The sequence below is a fragment of the Leuresthes tenuis genome, unplaced genomic scaffold (assembly GCF_036924035.1).
Source record: "Leuresthes tenuis unplaced genomic scaffold, fLeuTen1.0.hap1 SCAF_16, whole genome shotgun sequence".
In the NCBI taxonomy this organism is placed as follows: Eukaryota; Metazoa; Chordata; class Actinopteri; order Atheriniformes; family Atherinopsidae; genus Leuresthes; species Leuresthes tenuis.
Window position 1 is genome coordinate 123,350 of NW_027325370.1, and position 22,390 is coordinate 145,739.

At 46.1% G+C, this 22,390-nt stretch overlaps 1 protein-coding gene across 1 annotated transcript in view; it reads left to right on the plus strand.

Annotated features, from left to right (window-relative positions):
• Positions 1–295: 295 nt before the first annotated feature.
• The window catches only part of plxnb3 (plexin B3), a 104,543-nt gene continuing 82,448 nt past the window's right edge, over positions 296–22,390 (plus strand). The window contains exon 1 of the mRNA XM_072367990.1: positions 296–371. The gene's annotated coding sequence lies outside the window, so the exon portion shown is untranslated. The remainder of the gene's footprint in view (positions 372–22,390) is intronic.

Here is a 22,390-nt window from a genome sequence, read left to right on the forward strand (position 1 = left end):
ATGTTACTGAAGTAAGTCCAACTTGGACTGGTACCAGACTAAGGAACATGTGACTGAAGTCGGTCCAACTTGGACTGGTACCAGACTAAAGAACATGTTAAGAACCAGAACCACCTTCTTTGTATCTAACTGAAACACGTGAACAGAAGAATGTATCGATCTGTGATATTTAATCAGTGAGTGAGTCGGCGGAGAGTCCCGGCGCCGCCCGGAGCGCAGCGCAGCGGGGCGGGGTCTCTGTAGGACCTGTTGTACGGCTGTCGGTGCGGATCTCGCAGCTCCAGCTCTCTGCTGGACTCTCCGCGGCTCTCTGGAACTTTTCTCGGGCGACTTGGACTACGGTGGATCGCGGAGCAGCCCGCCGAGCTCAGGTGAGTCTGACCCAGGTCCCGTTGGACCCTTTTCACGGATCCAAGTTGGAATAAGCTGCTGGAAGGAAGGAACGCGCGTGCCAGGCGTGTCTGACAGCGGCGCTCCGGACTCCATGCAGGAATGTGGCGGTTTTACTTGAAGAGGGTTTTCTGTTTTATACTGTTAATGTGAGAGAAGCGGCTGCGCGTGCGTTCAAAGGGAGGCGGGACGTTCTCTGATTCGGTTCTAAAACACAGACCACACGCCCCAGTTCAGTACCGGTTCTGCTGGTTTCATTGGCTCAGCCGCTAAACCGGGCTGAGAGCAGCGAGTTTAAAAGTGGAGTTTTTGTACCAGAGTCTGGTCCAATGACGGACCTGCGGTTCGGTTCGGTTCTGACCTCAGGTTATCGGGCTGTGTTCTCTGAGCGTGTTTCTGTCTGCGGCTTCAGGCCTGTCCCGGCACGGCACCGATCAGCCCGGAGGGAATAACTCGCATTCCAACACACGCGGGAGCATACACGCACGCACGCACAGAGGCAAACTGCTGTAATTTTTATGGGAGAACATTTTAAAGGCACCTTCATTGACATTACATAAGACGAGTTTCCTCACGTGACCCGCGGACTGTTCAAAGTAAAAACAAATAACAGCCGGACACAGGAAGTGGATCTGACTCAGTTAACTGTTACTGAACACAGTGAAGTCTGCAGCCCTCAGCGGACGGGCTGAGTCCCGGTTCTGTTGGGTTCCGGTCGGTGTTCATGGGACGGTTCTGCAGGTTCTGTTCAGGCTCAGCAGTGATGGGGTCTGTTAAATCTGTTAAAACAAACAGAACCGCACAGCCTCCATGTTCTGCTGTCACTGCAGGTTTCTGGTTCTGACCCAAAGGGCTGATAAAATCCACGGTGGCTCAAATCAACTTTGTATTGATTAAAAACTGATCAACATCTGAATGTGGAACCCGGAATGATTTATGGACCGATCTGACGTCTGTTCAACATAAACGAAGTTCTTTAAATGGTTCAGTCTCAGTCTGCTGTCTGGGTGATGCTCAGAACCAGGGAACGGACCTAGCTGTAAAATAAAACCTGCTGTTCTCATTCATTTGATCAAAACAAGCTGGACCGACAGCACCAAAGGTCCAGCTAACGCTAACCTGATGATCAGCTTTCTCCAAAGGTTCCCACGTCAGTAAAGTGGAACCTTCAGGTAATGTGAGCAGAACCAAACCATGAAAGTGTTGAACTGCAGCTGACGGGCGACCCGGGACCCAGAAAGAAATGTGTTGCTTTGTGAAAGTCTGCAGACATTTAACCCAGAAACCTGAGCACCGGGTCAGAGGAGCTCCTCATCATCAGGGAGATGAAGATTATTAAACTGAAACATCCATTTGACTAATCTGAAGGATTTAGTCTGAGTCCAGAGTCAGATTATTGTTTGTGCCTAATCACCTCTAATCCACACACACTGTTAATGTGCTTTAATCTGCGCTTCAACTGGGCTCAAACCAGCAGCACCAGCTCAGGGTTCCACTGTCCTCAAACCGCAGTTTTCTGTTTCATGTCCTGGCATTCGGCCGGTTTCTGAACCACGGCCGGTCCAACCAGGTCCAGGTGAGGAGGAACCAGAAGCCCAGAGGTCCAGCTGCTGTTAACGTTTAAATAAAATCACTCTTCAGGGGTTTCCTTAAACTGAAGCCAGTCTTTAAAAATGGTTATTTTATTTGAGTAAAGCCAGTTCCCAACAAACAAGGCAACAGTGGAGAGAAACCCCTCCATCAGAACCAGAACCAGAACCAGGAAGGGCTCCAGCCCATCTGACTGAACCTTCCTCATAATAATCCACCTGCAGCTGCAGGAACTCATCATCATCATCATCATCTGCTGTAAGGAGGGGGCAGAGCCACTGATCAGGTTATTGATCATCTTTCCCTCCTGCTTTGTTACTTTCAGTCTGAGAAACTAAAAGATTCTGATTGGTCAGCTGAGCTCACCTCCACCTGTTCAGCACCAACTGCACAGATCACAGAACCGAGCACCAGCATCATGTTGTTGGTCAGTTAAAGCAGATAACCAGTTGGATCTGCTTCATGGCCCATGGTTCTGGGGGTGGAAAAGCTGTCATGTGATCAATAACCTGATACGTACTGTTACAGCAGTTCTGTTATTGATCGGTGCAGCTGGCGTTGGTCCCGAGAATGAACTGAGATGATCCTGTTGATCTGATGGAGGTGTATCTGTTTTAACCTGCTGTTTCACCATGGTAACCGATGCTGAGCTCATCACCATGGTAACCGATGCTGAGCTCATCACCATGGTAACCGATGCTGACCTCATCACCATGGTAACCGATGCTGAGCTCATGATTCTGTTCAGAGTTTCAGATTAAATGGTCTGATAACTGACAGAATTGAACCTGAAGAGAAAACCATGATAGAAGCTGTTATCTCTGATTTGCGGTTCTGGTTCTGGTTCTGGTGAGCAGTGAACACAAAGAAAGTCTGGCTGTGATGAACTGACTCACAGAACAACTGTTTAATTAACACTTACTGAGAAATAAATGAGTATAGAGCTGAGAAACATCTGCAGGAAGTGTCTTCTGCCGAGTCCGTGAAAAGTGTGTGTTACTGTGTGTGTGTCTGTGTGTGTGAGTGTGTGTGTTACTGTGTGTGTGTGTGTGTGTGTGTGTGTGTGTGTGTCTGTGTGTGTGTGTTACTGTGTGTGTCTGTGTGTGTGTGTGTGTTACTGTGTGAGTGTGTGTGTGTGTGTGTGTGTGTTACTGTGTGTGTCTGTGTGTGTGTGTGTGTTACTGTGTGTGTGTGTGTGTGTTACTGTGCGTGTAAATAAGAAATTAAATTGAACTGTAACTGTAATTAACTGCATTAAAACAGAGGGGATGTTCTCAGCATGGATGGAGGCCAAAGATAAGAAAATAGTTTTTTAAAAGTGTTGGAGGCTCTAATGCTAGACTGATCCACAAGTTGGGTTGAGCTAACAGAGCTATGAGCTAACAGAGCTGTGAGCTAACAGCAACTATGAGCTAACAGCAGCTATGAGCTAACAGCAGCTATGAGCTAAAAGCAGCTATGAGCTAACAGAGCTATGAGCTAACAGCAGCTATGAGCTAACAGAGCTATGAGCTAACAGCAGCTATGAGCTAACAGAGCTATGAGCTAACAGAGCTATGAGCTAACAGCAGCTATGAGCTAACAGAGCTATGAGCTAACAGCAGCTGTGAGCTAACAGCAACTATGAGCTAACAGCAGCTATGAGCTAACAGAGCTATGAGCTAACAGCAGCTATGAGCTAACAGAGCTATGATCTAACAGCAGCTATGAGTTAACAGAAGCTATGAGCTAACAGAGCTATAAGCTAACAGAGCTTTGAGCTAACAGCAGCTATGAGCTAACAGAGCTATAAGCTAACAGAGCTTTGAGCTAACAGCAGCTATGAGCTAACAGAGCTATGAGCTAACAGAGCTATGAGCTAACAGCAGCTATGAGCTAACAGAGCTATGAGCTAACAGAGCTATGAGCTAACAGCAGCTATGAGCTAACAGAGCTATGAGCTAACAGCAGCTATGAGCTAACAGAGCTATGAGCTAACAGAGCTATGAGCTAACAGCAGCTATGAGCTAACAGCAGCTATGAGCTAACAGAGCTATGAGCTAACAGAGCTATGAGCTAACAGAGCTATGAGCTAACAGCAGCTATGAGCTAACAGAGCTATGAGCTAACAGAGCTATAGCACACGTTCATTCATTCATTCTTCTTAAAGTATTGGTGAAATAAAGACAGATAATGCCTTATTTAGAGGCTGCATCCTCTAAGCCCCGTTCACTCCGTTATATGGATCTCCAGTTATCTAAATATCTTCTGAAGGACGCCGACTTTCACCAAACTGTTCTCAGTGAGCAGATGAACGTATTTCATGCCAGAAATAAGGTTTAAAAACACCGGAGTTCCCCTTTAATAAACGCAAGACTCTTTCCAAGTGAACCTTTAGTATTCAGATCAGGGGCAATTAAATTTGGAAATAATCTGCAAAATAGTGAAAATAAAGGTGGTGAGTGGGTGGGATGCAGTATCAGTGCCTTTAAAGGTGCAGCACGTGGCAGACAGGCAGGTAATTGGTGAAGAGTTGTTGCTTTTGTTGCAGTGAGATCAGCAGCTTAAAGCAGCTTTACCCATAATGACCTGGGGCGACAATTTTAAGACTCTGACTTTGAACATTTTTACAAATATTGATAAATGTGAGCACAAAGTCAGTGATTTCCAATAAAAGCTTAAAAACCACATTGTTTTTATTTTTTAGAGGCTGAGAAGTAAAAGATTTTATTGGACGGTTTTAAGTTCTCCAGAAAACCCTCAAAATCTGGTTTAGGTTTGTAAAGCGAAGTGTTATTTATCTGCGTGTGGTCCTTCTGGTGGCCCTAAAACCATGAAAATCCACATTAATCTCCTGAGTGTGTTTGGTGGTTAAGACCTGGTTTATGGCGCTGTACCTCTGGGTGGGTGCTGGGGGTCCAGGAAGTGTCAGTACCAGCCAAAGGTTTGGACCCAACGTAAGTCTGAAGTCTTTCCAATCGAGTCCAGTCCAAAGTAAACACACGAGTCCCAATTACAGTCAGGTTCAAATAAACTTTGAATTTTCAAGTCATTTGACCAAATATCAAATTCAAATGCAGAATAATAATAAAATATTTCCAGAAATAATAACTGGTGCATTTATTTTCCAAAGTAAGCAGCAACTGAAAGGACAAATAATTAACCCAGGACCAAAAATATACCTCGGCTCTAAGCTAACGTTACCTAGCCTTAGCTTACAGTTCTTTATGTAGCTGGTGCCTCCCGGCCATAATGTTCGTTCCGCACGTTTTGCACCCCGCAGTTCGCTTCTTATTGACCACGTGGTCATTTGTAAGCAGACCAAATCACCTTCAGTACCATTTTTTCCAAATGGGACCCAGTAATGTCACTGTGACTTCACAGTATGTTGTGTTGGACTTCAGGGTAGATGGTGTAAACCGACTGAAAATTAATACAGTTGATTGATTGAAATATGCTGTGAAATATCAAGTATTTTCATATATATATATATATATATATATATATATATATATATAAAGTGTGGTGCCGGGGTGGTTTTGAATGTCTCTGAAGCAGGGAATTGTGGGACAGAATAGCTCCCTTTGTTTCCTGAGGGACAGCAGTAAGGAAGCATTGGAGCTCCTTTGCTCAGTTTTTGGAGGATTCTCTCCAGTTCAAACTTTCAGGTCTCACTCTCCGTGAGGAAAGAGAGGAAACAGAAGTGTTGGACCAGAACCAAGGAGATTTGGACCAGAACCAAGGAGATTAATACATGCTGTGTCCTGCAAACACAAAGTTTCCTTCAGATCTCTTCCTGCAGTCACATGATCCCGAACCGTTCTGAGAGTCTGCAGTGAGTCCGATTCTGTGCAGGTTCTGTTTCTGCCGTTTGCAGATGTTGGGGGTCGGACCAGGACCTCACAAAGAGGGCAGAGGGGCTCAGGGTGGGGGTGTTTATTGTTGATTCCAGATTAGGGTGGGGCCTCCACAGGCTTATATTAACGCACACAGTGGGGTGTGGAGGAAGCGTCCTTGATCACACCAACTGCTGCACCCCTCCCCCTCCTGTGTGTCAGATCACGCACACACCGCCGTGTAGCTGGAGGTGATATTAATAATCCATGAAGAAGCTGGTTTTCTCCGAATCGCTCCCTGTGGAGGCTGCTAACCAGCTGCCTGTCAGGCAGACTCTGCATCACTTTCTGCTCTGAAACTGCTTTACTTTTACTTTGCTGCAACCTGTAATTGAATAAATCTGAAGCGATTCTGGTGTCCAGCGGGTTGCGGTTTGGACTCATGTCGAGGTGTAAAATCCATGCAACAGCTTGGGGTGACGTGGTCGTCAGATTATAAACGCACGCAGCTGCTGGTTTCTTCTTCTGCAGCTTCGGTTTTACGCCTGCAGTCCCTGCTGTCTGCAGGGTGGGGCCTGAGGTCCTGGCACTGCTGATTGGTTTGAGCTTTGTGGTGTCCCTCCTCAAAAAACCTGGAACTAAAGTTTGTTAGATTTTTGATTTTCACCCAGAAACCGTTTAAAATAATGTAAACGAGTTGGAACCAGAGTTCTGACAGATTGATCCGGAGAAGAAGAGTAGAAAAATAATCTGGTTACTAGTGTGTGTGACCCGTCGGAGCTGGTTCGGTTCTGCTGCTGGGGCTCACCTGGACCTCCAGCTGATGAACATATTTTTTGCGCTGCACCTGAACTGTGACATCATCAGGTGTGACATCATCAGGTGTGACATCATGGTCACATTTCGACCAGATTCTCAGGGCCAGAATCAGACCGGTTCCGGTTTTAGCTCCACTCGGTTAGTCAGGCATGTCCCGCTGATGGTTGGGGTTTCCATGGAGACGGTAAGGTTTCCATGGTGATGAGGAGCAGAACAGGACCTCGGATAGATGGTGAAACAGCACAGCGTGTGTTTGGCTGATGAAAAATTCTGTTTGATGTTGAATTGAAGCCACTGACTCCCAGAACCGGTCGGATCAACTTTATTCTCAACATCATCAGTGGCCGTTTGTGGTCAGAGCAGTTTTCTCTGAGTGGGAGGCAAACAGAACAATCCCTGAATGGGATGTGGGTCGATGTGTTGGTTCTGAAGAATCAGACCGTCGGGGTGAAGTGGGCCGGGACCCGGGCCTCTGATTAGGAGTTTCAGCCTCTGTTCATGGAGCATCCTGACACCCTGCATCGTGCTCAGCAGACATTTCATTAGATGGTTCTGGTTCTGGTTCTGGTGAGCAGGTGTGGTTCCCTACCTCCAAACCTGGGCTCAGGTTCTGTTTCCATCCAGCTGCTGTCGTGATGTTATAAAAAATATAAACAACAGAACCAGTTGGACCCGCTATTGTGTTTATGTGTGTATTTTTGTGTGTGTCTGTGTGTATTATAGTGTGTATTATAGTGTGTATTATAGTGTTATTGTGTGTTATAGTGTGTATTGTGTGTGTTATAGTGTGTCTGTGTATTATTGTGTGTATTGTTGTGTTATAGTGTGTCTGTGTGTGTTATAGTGTGTCTGTGTGTATTATAGTGTGTATTATAGTGTTATTGTGTGTTATAGTGTGTATTGTGTGTGTTATAGTGTGTCTGTGTGTATTATTGTGTGTATTGTTGTGTTATTGTGTGTCTGTGTGTGTTATTGTGTGTATTGTGTGTATTATAGTGTGTGTTATTGTGTTATTGTGTGTCTGTGTGTGTTATAGTGTGTATTATTGTGTGTATTATTGTGTGTCTGTGTGTGTTATAGTGTGTATTATTGTGTGTATTATTGTGTGTCTGTGTGTGTTATAGTGTGTCTGTGTGTGTTATAGTGTGTATTATTGTGTTATTGTGTGTCTGTGTGTATTATAGTGTGTATTATAGTGTGTGTCTGTGTGTATTATAGTGTGTATTATTGTGTTATAGTGTGTCTGTGTGTATTATAGTGTGTATTATAGTGTGTGTGTGTATTATAGTGTGTATTATTGTGTGTATTATTGTGTGTCTGTGTGTGTTATAGTGTGTCTGTGTGTGTTATAGTGTGTATTATTGTGTTATTGTGTGTCTGTGTGTATTATAGTGTGTATTATAGTGTGTGTCTGTGTGTATTATAGTGTGTATTATTGTGTTATAGTGTGTCTGTGTGTATTATAGTGTGTATTATAGTGTGTGTGTGTATTATAGTGTGTATTATTGTGTTATAGTGTGTCTGTGTGTATTATATAGTGTGTCTGTGTGTGTTATAGTGTGTATTATTGTGTTATTGTGTGTCTGTGTGTATTATAGTGTGTATTATAGTGTGTGTGTGTATTATAGTGTGTATTATTGTGTTATTGTGTGTCTGTGTGTATTATAGTGTGTATTATTGTGTTATAGTGTGTCTGTGTGTATTATATAGTGTGTCTGTGTGTGTTATAGTGTGTATTATTGTGTTATTGTGTGTCTGTGTGTATTATAGTGTGTATTATAGTGTGTGTCTGTGTGTGTTATAGTGTGTATTATTGTGTTATTGTGTTATTGTGTGTCTGTGTGTATTATAGTGTGTATTGTGTGTATTATTGTGTTATAGTGTGTATTATTGTGTTATAGTGTGTTATAGTGTGTATTATAGTGTGTTATTGTGTGTCTGTGTGTATTATAGTGTGTATTATTGTGTTATAGTGTGTCTGTGTGTATTATAGTGTGTATTGTGTGTCTGTGTGTATTATAGTGTGTCTGTGTGTATTATTGTGTTATAGTGTGTATTATTGTGTTATAGTGTATTATAGTGTGTATTATTGTGTTATTGTGTGTCTGTGTGTATTATAGTGTGTATTATAGTGTGTGTCTGTGTGTGTTATAGTGTGTATTATTGTGTTATTGTGTTATTGTGTGTCTGTGTGTATTATAGTGTGTATTGTGTGTATTATTGTGTTATAGTGTGTATTATTGTGTTATAGTGTATTATAGTGTGTATTATAGTGTGTTATTGTGTGTCTGTGTGTATTATAGTGTGTATTATTGTGTTATAGTGTGTCTGTGTGTATTATAGTGTGTATTGTGTGTCTGTGTGTATTATAGTGTGTCTGTGTGTATTATTGTGTGTATTATTGTGTTATAGTGTGTATTATTGTGTTATTGTGTGTTATAGTGTGTATTGTGTGTATTATTGTGTGTATTATAGTGTGTATTGTGTGTATTGTTGTGTTATTGTGTTACAGGAAGTCTCCTCTGAGTCGCACAATGAGCTGTTTTTACTCTCCTGCTGTTTCCGTTTCCTTCCCAGCTTTGGGTTAGACTTCCAGCCTCTTCCCTAACAGAACCTCCGGGTTCCTCCTCCTCGGTCCGTTCTCTGTCTGTCGGCTGCGGCTCTTTTTCGGTTCACCAACAGAACCTCGAACAGAACCTCGAACAGAACCTCGAACAGAACCTCGAACAGAACCTTTTACTGTTCTGTAACTCGTCTCCGGAGGGATTTTGGAGCGGCTCAGAGCAGAAGGTGAGCAGGATTTGTTGTAAATGAGGAAGATTAGGGCTCAGGCAGGTGTAGATCGGATCAGAACCAACAGGAAGCGCAGTCGGCACCACTCAGACACTTTGAATTCTTTGGTGTGAACGCTGGGTTCTGATTGGCTGAAAGGAGCCAGGAAACCTGAGGCCTGAAGCAGCAGGGAGATATTTCAGGCCCGAGTGTGACCCGTTCCCTGTTCACGTGCACTCTACTGGGCTGGTTCACGTGCACTCTGCTGGGCTGGTTCACGTGCACTCTGTTGGGCTGGTTCACGTGCACTCTGTTGGGCTGGTTCACGTGCACTCTGCTGGGCTGGTTCACGTGCACTCTGTTGGGCTGGTTCACGTGCACTCTGTTGGGCTGGTTCACGTGCACTCTGCTGGGCTGGTTCACGTGCACTCTGTTGGGCTGGTTCACGTGCACTCTGTTGGGCTGGTTCACGTGCACTCTGCTGGGCTGGTTCACGTGCACTCTGTTGGGCTGGTTCACGTGCACTCTGCTGGGCTGGTTCACGTGCACTCTGTTGGGCTGGTTCACGTGCACTCTGTTGGGCTGGTTCACGTGCACTCTGTTGGGCTGGTTCACGTGCACTCTGCTGGGCTGGTTCACGTGCACTCTGCTGGGCTGGTTCACGTGCACTCTGTTGGGCTGGTTCACGTGCACTCTGCTGGGCTGGTTCACGTGCACTCTGCTGGGCTGGTTCACGTGCACTCTGTTGGGCTGGTTCACGTGCACTCTGTTGGACTGGTTCACGTGCACTGTTGGGCTGGTTCACGTGCACTCTGTTGGACTGGTTCACGTGCACTCTGCTGGGCTGGTTCACGTGCACTCTGTTGGGCTGGTTCACGTGCACTCTGTTGGACTGGTTCACGTGCACTCTGTTGGGCTGGTTCACGTGCACTCTGTTGGGCTGGTTCACGTGCACTCTGCTGGGCTGGTTCACGTGCACTCTGCTGGGCTGGTTCACGTGCACTCTGCTGGGCTGGTTCACGTGCACTCTGCTGGGTTAGGGGTGGCTGTGCTTCCCGACCCGGAACTTGTTTATTCTTCTGTCTCCAGTGTCGGGTTCAGGTTAAACCGGCCGGTTCTGATGATGGGTTCTGCTCAGGAAGATAAAGGTTTGTTTGGAGCAGTGAGATGTCAGATGATCTTGGATCAGCTGCAGTCTGGTAACAACAGAACTCTGTTCCTGCTGCTTTCAGCCGGGCTTTAAATGGCTGCTCTGGGATCAGATTACAGCCTCTGGAACAGAAAGAGTGTAATTGGTGTCTGAGAGAGCAGCTGTCCTCATTCAGCAGCTTCTGTTACACCCCCAACTTATAAATACACACGTGCACACTCACATGCACACTCACATGCACACTCACACACATTCACACATGCACACACACTCACACACACATGCACACACACGTGCACACACACGTGCACACAGGCAGAACATGAACACAATAAATGAAGAACCCTTAAATCTGGAGCTGAAAACCAAAATCTGAAGAAATTCCGACTGAATGAAAAATGAATCTGAAATAAATCAGTGATTCCTTTAACTCTTATTTATCGTCAGACAGTCTGAGCTCAACATGTTTCCTGTTCAGCTTCATTTAATCTGGTAACAAACATCATTTCTACACCTCAGACCTGCAGCATCCCATAAAGTCAGTGAACCTTTTCCCACTTTGTCTCCTTCTGCCAACACTTAAAGCCGTTCTGACTCTGAGGAAACCAGGTGATGCAGAGTTCCAGCTGTTATTTTGTCCCATTCCTCCTTAAACAGGTCTTAAGGTGTGCAGCAGTGCGGGGGGGTGGTTGTTTCTCTGCTGGGGACAGGTCAGGACTGCAGGCAGCCAGTCCTGCACCCGTACCTCTTCTTCCTCAGCCAGGCCTTTGGACTGTGGCAGAATGTGGTTTTCCATGGTCTGCTTGAACAATGCTGGGACGTCCCAGGAAAAGATGTGGCCTTGAAGGCAGCATATGTTGCTGTAAAATCTCAGGGAACTTTTCTGCATTAATGCTGCCGTCACAGAAGTGGAAATGAGCTTTGCCCCCTGATCCAACCCCATACCATCACAGAGCCTGGCTGCAGGGACTGGCTGCTGACAGCAGGCTGGATGCTGCTTTTGCTCTTTGCTCCATTTCTTCCAGCAAAGATGTGGAATACTGATGGGTCTGACCACAGCACACGTTTCCACCGTGTGACGGTCCATCCCAGACGCCTCCGAGCCCAGAGAAGTGGACGGTCCATCCCAGACGCCTCCGAGCCCAGAGAAGTGGACGAGGTTAACATCAGGCTTCTTTCCTGCACAGTACAGCTTGTGGTGCTTAAGGTTTCCACAGTAAACCTTCATCAAATAGGAACATTTTAAACTCCTCTGCTGCTCACAGACTCTCATGGAGGCTGATTTAGAATCTCTGAACTGCCAGCTCCAACATTTTTAGAATTTGTTGTCGCCTAAAATGTAAAAATGAACGTTTTTCAGTCAAAATGAATTAATTTTGACTGAAAAAAAAAGAAATATGTTCAGACAGAAATAAACTTTTATGATTTGGGGTTTGCACTAAAATGAAAAAAGGACATTTCTAAATGAACCATTGGTTTCATGATTCTGTTCGAAGGATGAAAACGAAAGTTAGTGAACACAGATTCAGCATCAGAGCAGCCACAGCTGCCGGGTCGGTCCGGGTCGGTCCGGTTCGGTCCGGGTCGGTGCGGGTCGGTGCGGGTCGGTCCGGGTCGGTCCGGGATAAACCGAGCACACTTTAACAGACTCAGATGTAAACGGGAGCTGAAAGTTTCCCACCTGCAGCACTGAGGAACCCACATGTCTGAGAGTGCACGTGATTAAATGTGTGCTGCTGAGAGTGCACGTGATTAAATGTGTACGATATTCCATGTATGCAGATTACAGCTTGATATTGTCTCAGTTTGCTGAGTTTCAATCATCAGATTAACTCCAGAGATTAGTGAAAGAAGGCCGCTGGCTTTAATGGGACCGGGCCGCTGGCTTTAATGGGACCGGGCCGGCGGCCGCTGGCTTTAATGGGACCGGGCCGCTGGCTTTAATGGGACCGGGCCGCCGGCTTTAATGGGACCGGGCCGCCGGCTTTAATGGGACCGGGCCGCCGGCTTTAATGGGACCGGGCCGCCGGCTTTAATGGGACCGGGTCGGCGGCCCATTTAACCACAGTTTGCATCTTTCTGAGCAGGGATCACATGATTCTGGATCAAAGTTGCAGATGAAGAAGAACCACAGGCTGTGTGGTTCTGTGTGGTCATAGTTGCCATGGTGTCGCTCCTTTTCTTCTCTGATTGGCTTCTTAGAGACAGAAGCTCCGCCCCCTGGTTGCAGTCCAGAGTCCAGGCACCAACCTGTGGTTCAGGTCCAGGAGAGATGCTTTTGATTTACAGGAAACCATATGTCAGCATATGGATCATGTTGGACCATGAGTTCAACACCAGAACCAGAGAACCTCTTCATGAGAAGTTCTGTCTTCAGTGAACACCGAGACGTTCGGGTTCAGCCTCTGTGATTCTGCAGGTTTATTCAGCCTCTGTGGTTCTGCAGGTTTATTCAGCCTCTGTGATTCTGCAGGTTTATTCAGCCTCTGTGTGATTCTGCAGGTTTATTCAGCCTCTGTGATTCTGCAGGTTTATTCAGCCTCTGTGGTTCTGCAGGTTTATTCAGCCTCTCTGTGGTTCTGCAGGTTTATTCAGCCTCTCTGTGGTTCTGCAGGTTTATTCAGCCTCTGTGTGGTTCTGCAGGTTTATTCAGCCTCTGTGGTTCTGCAGGTTTATTCAGCCTCTGTGGTTCTGCAGGTTTATTCAGCCTCTGTGATTCTGCAGGTTTATTCAGCCTCTCTGTGGTTCTGCAGGTTTATTCAGCCTCTGTGATTCTGCAGGTTTATTCAGCCTCTGTGGTTCTGCAGGTTTATTCAGCCTCTGTGATTCTGCAGGTTTATTCAGCCTCTCTGTGGTTCTGCAGGTTTATTCAGCCTCTGTGATTCTGCAGGTTTATTCAGCCTCTGATTCTGCAGGTTTATTCAGCCTCTGTGTGGTTCTGCAGGTTTATTCAGCCTCTGTGGTTCTGCAGGTTTATTCAGCCTCTGTGGTTCTGCAGGTTTATTCAGCCTCTGTGTGGTTCTGCAGGTTTATTCAGCCTCTCTGTGGTTCTGCAGGTTTATTCAGCCTCTGTGATTCTGCAGGTTTATTCAGCCTCTGTGGTTCTGCAGGTTTATTCAGCCTCTGTGGTTCTGCAGGTTTATTCAGCCTCTGTGTGGTTCTGCAGGTTTATTCAGCCTCTGTGTGGTTCTGCAGGTTTATTCAGCCTCTGTGGTTCTGCAGGTTTATTCAGCCTCTGTGGTTCTGCAGGTTTATTCAGCCTCTGTGGTTCTGCAGGTTTATTCAGCCTCTCTGTGATTCTGCAGGTTTATTCAGCCTCTGTGATTCTGCAGGTTTATTCAGCCTCTGTGGTTCTGCAGGTTTATTCAGCCTCTGTGGTTCTGCAGGTTTATTCAGCCTCTGTGGTTCTGCAGGTTTATTCAGCCTCTCTGTGATTCTGCAGGTTTATTCAGCCTCTGTGTGGTTCTGCAGGTTTATTCAGCCTCTGTGTGGTTCTGCAGGTTTATTCAGCCTCTGTGTGGTTCTGCAGGTTTATTCAGCCTCTGTGGTTCTGCAGGTTTATTCAGCCTCTGTGGTTCTGCAGGTTTATTCAGCCTCTGTGGTTCTGCAGGTTTATTCAGCCTCTGTGATTCTGCAGGTTTATTCAGCCTCTGTGGTTCTGCAGGTTTATTCAGCCTCTGTGTGGTTCTGCAGGTTTATTCAGCCTCTCTGTGGTTCTGCAGGTTTATTCAGCCTCTGTGGTTCTGCAGGTTTATTCAGCCTCTGTGGTTCTGCAGGTTTATTCAGCCTCTGTGGTTCTGCAGGTTTATTCAGCCTCTGTGTGGTTCTGCAGGTTTATTCAGCCTCTGTGGTTCTGCAGGTTTATTCAGCCTCTGTGGTTCTGCAGGTTTATTCAGCCTCTGTGATTCTGCAGGTTTATTCAGCCTCTGATTCTGCAGGTTTATTCAGCCTCTGTGTGGTTCTGCAGGTTTATTCAGCCTCTGTGATTCTGCAGGTTTATTCAGCCTCTGTGTGGTTCTGCAGGTTTATTCAGCCTCTGTGTGGTTCTGCAGGTTTATTCAGCCTCTGTGTGATTCTGCAGGTTTATTCAGCCTCTGTGATTCTGCAGGTTTATTCAGCCTCTGATTCTGCAGGTTTATTCAGCCTCTGTGGTTCTGCAGGTTTATTCAGCCTCTGTGGTTCTGCAGGTTTATTCAGCCTCTGTGTGGTTCTGCAGGTTTATTCAGCCTCTGTGTGGTTCTGCAGGTTTATTCAGCCTCTGTGGTTCTGCAGGTTTATTCAGCCTCTGTGGTTCTGCAGGTTTATTCAGCCTCTGTGGTTCTGCAGGTTTATTCAGCCTCTCTGTGATTCTGCAGGTTTATTCAGCCTCTGTGATTCTGCAGGTTTATTCAGCCTCTGTGGTTCTGCAGGTTTATTCAGCCTCTGTGGTTCTGCAGGTTTATTCAGCCTCTGTGGTTCTGCAGGTTTATTCAGCCTCTCTGTGATTCTGCAGGTTTATTCAGCCTCTGTGTGGTTCTGCAGGTTTATTCAGCCTCTGTGTGGTTCTGCAGGTTTATTCAGCCTCTGTGTGGTTCTGCAGGTTTATTCAGCCTCTGTGGTTCTGCAGGTTTATTCAGCCTCTGTGGTTCTGCAGGTTTATTCAGCCTCTGTGGTTCTGCAGGTTTATTCAGCCTCTGTGATTCTGCAGGTTTATTCAGCCTCTGTGTGGTTCTGCAGGTTTATTCAGCCTCTGTGGTTCTGCAGGTTTATTCAGCCTCTGTGGTTCTGCAGGTTTATTCAGCCTCTGTGGTTCTGCAGGTTTATTCAGCCTCTGTGGTTCTGCAGGTTTATTCAGCCTCTGTGTGGTTCTGCAGGTTTATTCAGCCTCTGTGGTTCTGCAGGTTTATTCAGCCTCTCTGTGGTTCTGCAGGTTTATTCAGCCTCTGTGATTCTGCAGGTTTATTCAGCCTCTGATTCTGCAGGTTTATTCAGCCTCTGTGTGGTTCTGCAGGTTTATTCAGCCTCTGTGATTCTGCAGGTTTATTCAGCCTCTGTGTGATTCTGCAGGTTTATTCAGCCTCTGTGTGGTTCTGCAGGTTTATTCAGCCTCTGTGGTTCTGCAGGTTTATTCAGCCTCTGTGGTTCTGCAGGTTTATTCAGCCTCTGTGGTTCTGCAGGTTTATTCAGCCTCTGTGTGGTTCTGCAGGTTTATTCAGCCTCTGTGGTTCTGCAGGTTTATTCAGCCTCTCTGTGATTCTGCAGGTTTATTCAGCCTCTGTGGTTCTGCAGGTTTATTCAGCCTCTGTGTGGTTCTGCAGGTTTATTCAGCCTCTGTGGTTCTGCAGGTTTATTCAGCCTCTCTGTGGTTCTGCAGGTTTATTCAGCCTCTGTGGTTCTGCAGGTTTATTCAGCCTCTGTGGTTCTGCAGGTTTATTCAGCCTCTGTGGTTCTGCAGGTTTATTCAGCCTCTGTGTGGTTCTGCAGGTTTATTCAGCCTCTGTGTGATTCTGCAGGTTTATTCAGCCTCTCTGTGATTCTGCAGGTTTATTCAGCCTCTGTGTGGTTCTGCAGGTTTATTCAGCCTCTGTGGTTCTGCAGGTTTATTCAGCCTCTGTGATTCTGCAGGTTTATTCAGCCTCTGTGGTTCTGCAGGTTTATTCAGCCTCTGTGTGGTTCTGCAGGTTTATTCAGCCTCTGTGGTTCTGCAGGTTTATTCAGCCTCTGTGGTTCTGCAGGTTTATTCAGCCTCTGTGGTTCTGCAGGTTTATTCAGCCTCTGTGGTTCTGCAGGTTTATTCAGCCTCTGTGTGGTTCTGCAGGTTTATTCAGCCTCTGTGTGATTCTGCAGGTTTATTCAGCCTCTGTGGTTCTGCAGGTTTATTCAGCCTCTGTGGTTCTGCAGGTTTATTCAGCCTCTGTGATTCTGCAGGTTTATTCAGCCTCTGTGGTTCTGCAGGTTTATTCAGCCTCTGTGTGGTTCTGCAGGTTTATTCAGCCTCTGTGTGGTTCTGCAGGTTTATTCAGCCTCTGTGATTCTGCAGGTTTATTCAGCCTCTGTGGTTCTGCAGGTTTATTCAGCCTCTGTGGTTCTGCAGGTTTATTCAGCCTCTGTGTGGTTCTGCAGGTTTATTCAGCCTCTGTGATTCTGCAGGTTTATTCAGCCTCTGTGGTTCTGCAGGTTTATTCAGCCTCTGTGATTCTGCAGGTTTATTCAGCCTCTGTGATTCTGCAGGTTTATTCAGCCTCTCTGTGGTTCTGCAGGTTTATTCAGCCTCTGTGGTTCTGCAGGTTTATTCAGCCTCTGTGATTCTGCAGGTTTATTCAGCCTCTGTGGTTCTGCAGGTTTATTCAGCCTCTCTGTGGTTCTGCAGGTTTATTCAGCCTCTGTGGTTCTGCAGGTTTATTCAGCCTCTGTGATTCTGCAGGTTTATTCAGCCTCTCTGTGGTTCTGCAGGTTTATTCAGCCTCTGTGGTTCTGCAGGTTTATTCAGCCTCTGTGGTTCTGCAGGTTTATTCAGCCTCTGTGGTTCTGCAGGTTTATTCAGCCTCTGTGTGGTTCTGCAGGTTTATTCAGCCTCTGTGGTTCTGCAGGTTTATTCAGCCTCTGTGGTTCTGCAGGTTTATTCAGCCTCTGTGGTTCTGCAGGTTTATTCAGCCTCTGTGGTTCTGCAGGTTTATTCAGCCTCTGTGATTCTGCAGGTTTATTCAGCCTCTGTGGTTCTGCAGGTTTATTCAGCCTCTGTGGTTCTGCAGGTTTATTCAGCCTCTGTGGTTCTGCAGGTTTATTCAGCCTCTGTGGTTCTGCAGGTTTATTCAGCCTCTGTGGTTCTGCAGGTTTATTCAGCCTCTGTGGTTCTGCAGGTTTATTCAGCCTCTGTGATTCTGCAGGTTTATTCAGCCTCTGTGGTTCTGCAGGTTTATTCAGCCTCTGTGGTTCTGCAGGTTTATTCAGCCTCTGTGGTTCTGCAGGTTTATTCAGCCTCTGTGGTTCTGCAGGTTTATTCAGCCTCTGTGGTTCTGCAGGTTTATTCAGCCTCTGTGGTTCTGCAGGTTTATTCAGCCTCTGTGTGGTTCTGCAGGTTTATTCAGCCTCTGTGATTCTGCAGGTTTATTCAGCCTCTGTGGTTCTGCAGGTTTATTCAGCCTCTGTGTGGTTCTGCAGGTTTATTCAGCCTCTGTGATTCTGCAGGTTTATTCAGCCTCTGTGATTCTGCAGGTTTATTCAGCCTCTGTGTGGTTCTGCAGGTTTATTCAGCCTCTCTGTGGTTCTGCAGGTTTATTCAGCCTCTGTGGTTCTGCAGGTTTATTCAGCCTCTGTGATTCTGCAGGTTTATTCAGCCTCTGTGATTCTGCAGGTTTATTCAGCCTCTGTGATTCTGCAGGTTTATTCAGCCTCTGTGGTTCTGCAGGTTTATTCAGCCTCTGTGTGGTTCTGCAGGTTTATTCAGCCTCTGTGTGGTTCTGCAGGTTTATTCAGCCTCTCTGTGATTCTGCAGGTTTATTCAGCCTCTGTGTGGTTCTGCAGGTTTATTCAGCCTCTCTGTGGTTCTGCAGGTTTATTCAGCCTCTGTGGTTCTGCAGGTTTATTCAGCCTCTGTGGTTCTGCAGGTTTATTCAGCCTCTCTGTGGTTCTGCAGGTTTATTCAGCCTCTGTGGTTCTGCAGGTTTATTCAGCCTCTGTGGTTCTGCAGGTTTATTCAGCCTCTGTGGTTCTGCAGGTTTATTCAGCCTCTGTGGTTCTGCAGGTTTATTCAGCCTCTCTGTGGTTCTGCAGGTTTATTCAGCCTCTCTGTGGTTCTGCAGGTTTATTCAGCCTCTGTGGTTCTGCAGGTTTATTCAGCCTCTGTGGTTCTGCAGGTTTATTCAGCCTCTCTGTGGTTCTGCAGGTTTATTCAGCCTCTGTGGTTCTGCAGGTTTATTCAGCCTCTGTGGTTCTGCAGGTTTATTCAGCCTCTGTGGTTCTGCAGGTTTATTCAGCCTCTCTGTGGTTCTGCAGGTTTATTCAGCCTCTGTGATTCTGCAGGTTTATTCAGCCTCTGTGGTTCTGCAGGTTTATTCAGCCTCTGTGGTTCTGCAGGTTTATTCAGCCTCTCTGTGGTTCTGCAGGTTTATTCAGCCTCTGTGTGGTTCTGCAGGTTTATTCAGCCTCTGTGATTCTGCAGGTTTATTCAGCCTCTGTGTGGTTCTGCAGGTTTATTCAGCCTCTGTGATTCTGCAGGTTTATTCAGCCTCTGTGGTTCTGCAGGTTTATTCAGCCTCTGTGTGGTTCTGCAGGTTTATTCAGCCTCTGTGTGGTTCTGCAGGTTTATTCAGCCTCTGTGGTTCTGCAGGTTTATTCAGCCTCTGTGTGATTCTGCAGGTTTATTCAGCCTCTGTGGTTCTGCAGGTTTATTCAGCCTCTGTGATTCTGCAGGTTTATTCAGCCTCTGTGTGATTCTGCAGGTTTATTCAGCCTCTGTGGTTCTGCAGGTTTATTCAGCCTCTGTGTGATTCTGCAGGTTTATTCAGCCTCTGTGGTTCTGCAGGTTTATTCAGCCTCTGTGGTTCTGCAGGTTTATTCAGCCTCTGTGATTCTGCAGGTTTATTCAGCCTCTGTGTGGTTCTGCAGGTTTATTCAGCCTCTCTGTGGTTCTGCAGGTTTATTCAGCCTCTGTGGTTCTGCAGGTTTATTCAGCCTCTGTGGTTCTGCAGGTTTATTCAGCCTCTGTGGTTCTGCAGGTTTATTCAGCCTCTGTGGTTCTGCAGGTTTATTCAGCCTCTGTGGTTCTGCAGGTTTATTCAGCCTCTGTGATTCTGCAGGTTTATTCAGCCTCTGTGATTCTGCAGGTTTATTCAGCCTCTGTGGTTCTGCAGGTTTATTCAGCCTCTGTGGTTCTGCAGGTTTATTCAGCCTCTGTGGTTCTGCAGGTTTATTCAGCCTCTGTGATTCTGCAGGTTTATTCAGCCTCTCTGTGGTTCTGCAGGTTTATTCAGCCTCTGTGGTTCTGCAGGTTTATTCAGCCTCTGTGATTCTGCAGGTTTATTCAGCCTCTGTGGTTCTGCAGGTTTATTCAGCCTCTGTGTGGTTCTGCAGGTTTATTCAGCCTCTGTGGTTCTGCAGGTTTATTCAGCCTCTGTGGTTCTGCAGGTTTATTCAGCCTCTGTGGTTCTGCAGGTTTATTCAGCCTCTGTGATTCTGCAGGTTTATTCAGCCTCTGTGATTCTGCAGGTTTATTCAGCCTCTGTGGTTCTGCAGGTTTATTCAGCCTCTGTGGTTCTGCAGGTTTATTCAGCCTCTGTGGTTCTGCAGGTTTATTCAGCCTCTGTGGTTCTGCAGGTTTATTCAGCCTCTGTGGTTCTGCAGGTTTATTCAGCCTCTCTGTGGTTCTGCAGGTTTATTCAGCCTCTGTGGTTCTGCAGGTTTATTCAGCCTCTCTGTGGTTCTGCAGGTTTATTCAGCCTCTGTGGTTCTGCAGGTTTATTCAGCCTCTGTGGTTCTGCAGGTTTATTCAGCCTCTCTGTGGTTCTGCAGGTTTATTCAGCCTCTGTGATTCTGCAGGTTTATTCAGCCTCTCTGTGGTTCTGCAGGTTTATTCAGCCTCTGTGGTTCTGCAGGTTTATTCAGCCTCTGTGGTTCTGCAGGTTTATTCAGCCTCTGTGGTTCTGCAGGTTTATTCAGCCTCTGTGGTTCTGCAGGTTTATTCAGCCTCTGTGGTTCTGCAGGTTTATTCAGCCTCTGTGATTCTGCAGGTTTATTCAGCCTCTCTGTGGTTCTGCAGGTTTATTCAGCCTCTGTGGTTCTGCAGGTTTATTCAGCCTCTGTGATTCTGCAGGTTTATTCAGCCTCTCTGTGGTTCTGCAGGTTTATTCAGCCTCTGTGATTCTGCAGGTTTATTCAGCCTCTGTGGTTCTGCAGGTTTATTCAGCCTCTGTGATTCTGCAGGTTTATTCAGCCTCTGTGATTCTGCAGGTTTATTCAGCCTCTGTGGTTCTGCAGGTTTATTCAGCCTCTGTGTGATTCTGCAGGTTTATTCAGCCTCTGTGGTTCTGCAGGTTTATTCAGCCTCTGTGGTTCTGCAGGTTTATTCAGCCTCTGTGGTTCTGCAGGTTTATTCAGCCTCTGTGATTCTGCAGGTTTATTCAGCCTCTGTGGTTCTGCAGGTTTATTCAGCCTCTGTGATTCTGCAGGTTTATTCAGCCTCTGTGGTTCTGCAGGTTTATTCAGCCTCTGTGGTTCTGCAGGTTTATTCAGCCTCTGTGGTTCTGCAGGTTTATTCAGCCTCTGTGATTCTGCAGGTTTATTCAGCCTCTGTGATTCTGCAGGTTTATTCAGCCTCTCTGTGGTTCTGCAGGTTTATTCAGCCTCTGTGGTTCTGCAGGTTTATTCAGCCTCTGTGATTCTGCAGGTTTATTCAGCCTCTGTGGTTCTGCAGGTTTATTCAGCCTCTCTGTGGTTCTGCAGGTTTATTCAGCCTCTGTGGTTCTGCAGGTTTATTCAGCCTCTGTGGTTCTGCAGGTTTATTCAGCCTCTGTGATTCTGCAGGTTTATTCAGCCTCTGTGGTTCTGCAGGTTTATTCAGCCTCTCTGTGGTTCTGCAGGTTTATTCAGCCTCTCTGTGATTCTGCAGGTTTATTCAGCCTCTGTGGTTCTGCAGGTTTATTCAGCCTCTGTGGTTCTGCAGGTTTATTCAGCCTCTGTGATTCTGCAGGTTTATTCAGCCTCTCTGTGATTCTGCAGGTTTATTCAGCCTCTCTGTGGTTCTGCAGGTTTATTCAGCCTCTGTGGTTCTGCAGGTTTATTCAGCCTCTGTGGTTCTGCAGGTTTATTCAGCCTCTGTGTGATTCTGCAGAGGAACAAACCTTCATGCTCTTTAGGAAGAACTGAACCAGTGCTTCTGCTTCCTGACTGAAATGAACACTGAGCTGAATGTTCTGAGTGACGACACGTCTGATATTTCCTCAGATGGATGAATGGACTCTGTGTCTGCCTGCGACCTCCTGGCCTCACTTCCTCCGACTCTCTCAGATATTACTGCACAGTAGGGACCTCCATCCCTCCTGATGACCAGAACCCAGAACTGACCCTCGGCTCAGACCTGGAGCCAGCCTGAGATTAAGTTTTTGAACAAACTTGAGTTTTATGTCTTTGTTGGTTTATAAATGGTCAGACATTACATCTAATTCAGCGTTTTCTTGCAATTCTTTTTGATATCTGTGTGAAACTGCAGTTTAGTGGTGATCATTTTGCAGCTCTGTCCTCAAACTTCAATATGATGAATAATCCAAATCCATTTGTTCCAAACAAATATTCTCTCAGCTTTGATTTAGCCCCCTGAAAGCAGCATGAAGGCAATAAACGAGCCAAACTGTGCTGCACCGTGTCATGGAAGAGCTGCATTAGCTGCTGTGGTCCTGTCATTGTCTCCTTGACCCGAGCTCTCTGGGTCCGATCCAGTGTCCTAACAGGACTTTCTTTGTTGAATAAAGGGCAAATGAACATAAAGATATCAACAAAGTGTCTGAAATTGAAGTGAGAGATGTTTAGGTGCTCATATTTGAACCTTTTCGGACCCGATGACCTCCTTAAAAACAGCCTTATTTTACATGAAACTATTTTTAAGCCCCTGAACAAACTTTCCTGTTTCTATGGAAGATGACTGGCTGCTCCGATCCCTGATCATTACCTCTGATCCTGATCTTTTTAAAGACGATTATCTGTTTTAAAACTCATATAAACACATTATTCTGCACCTGGGCTGCAAACAGAGGTCTTCACATCACCAACAGTAATAATGCAAACATCTGAAGTCGATTAATGAACGAAAATGTTCAGACAAAAGCCTGAAAACGCTGACTTTCATGCTGTATCACACTAACATGAGGTGACTGATCTCTGA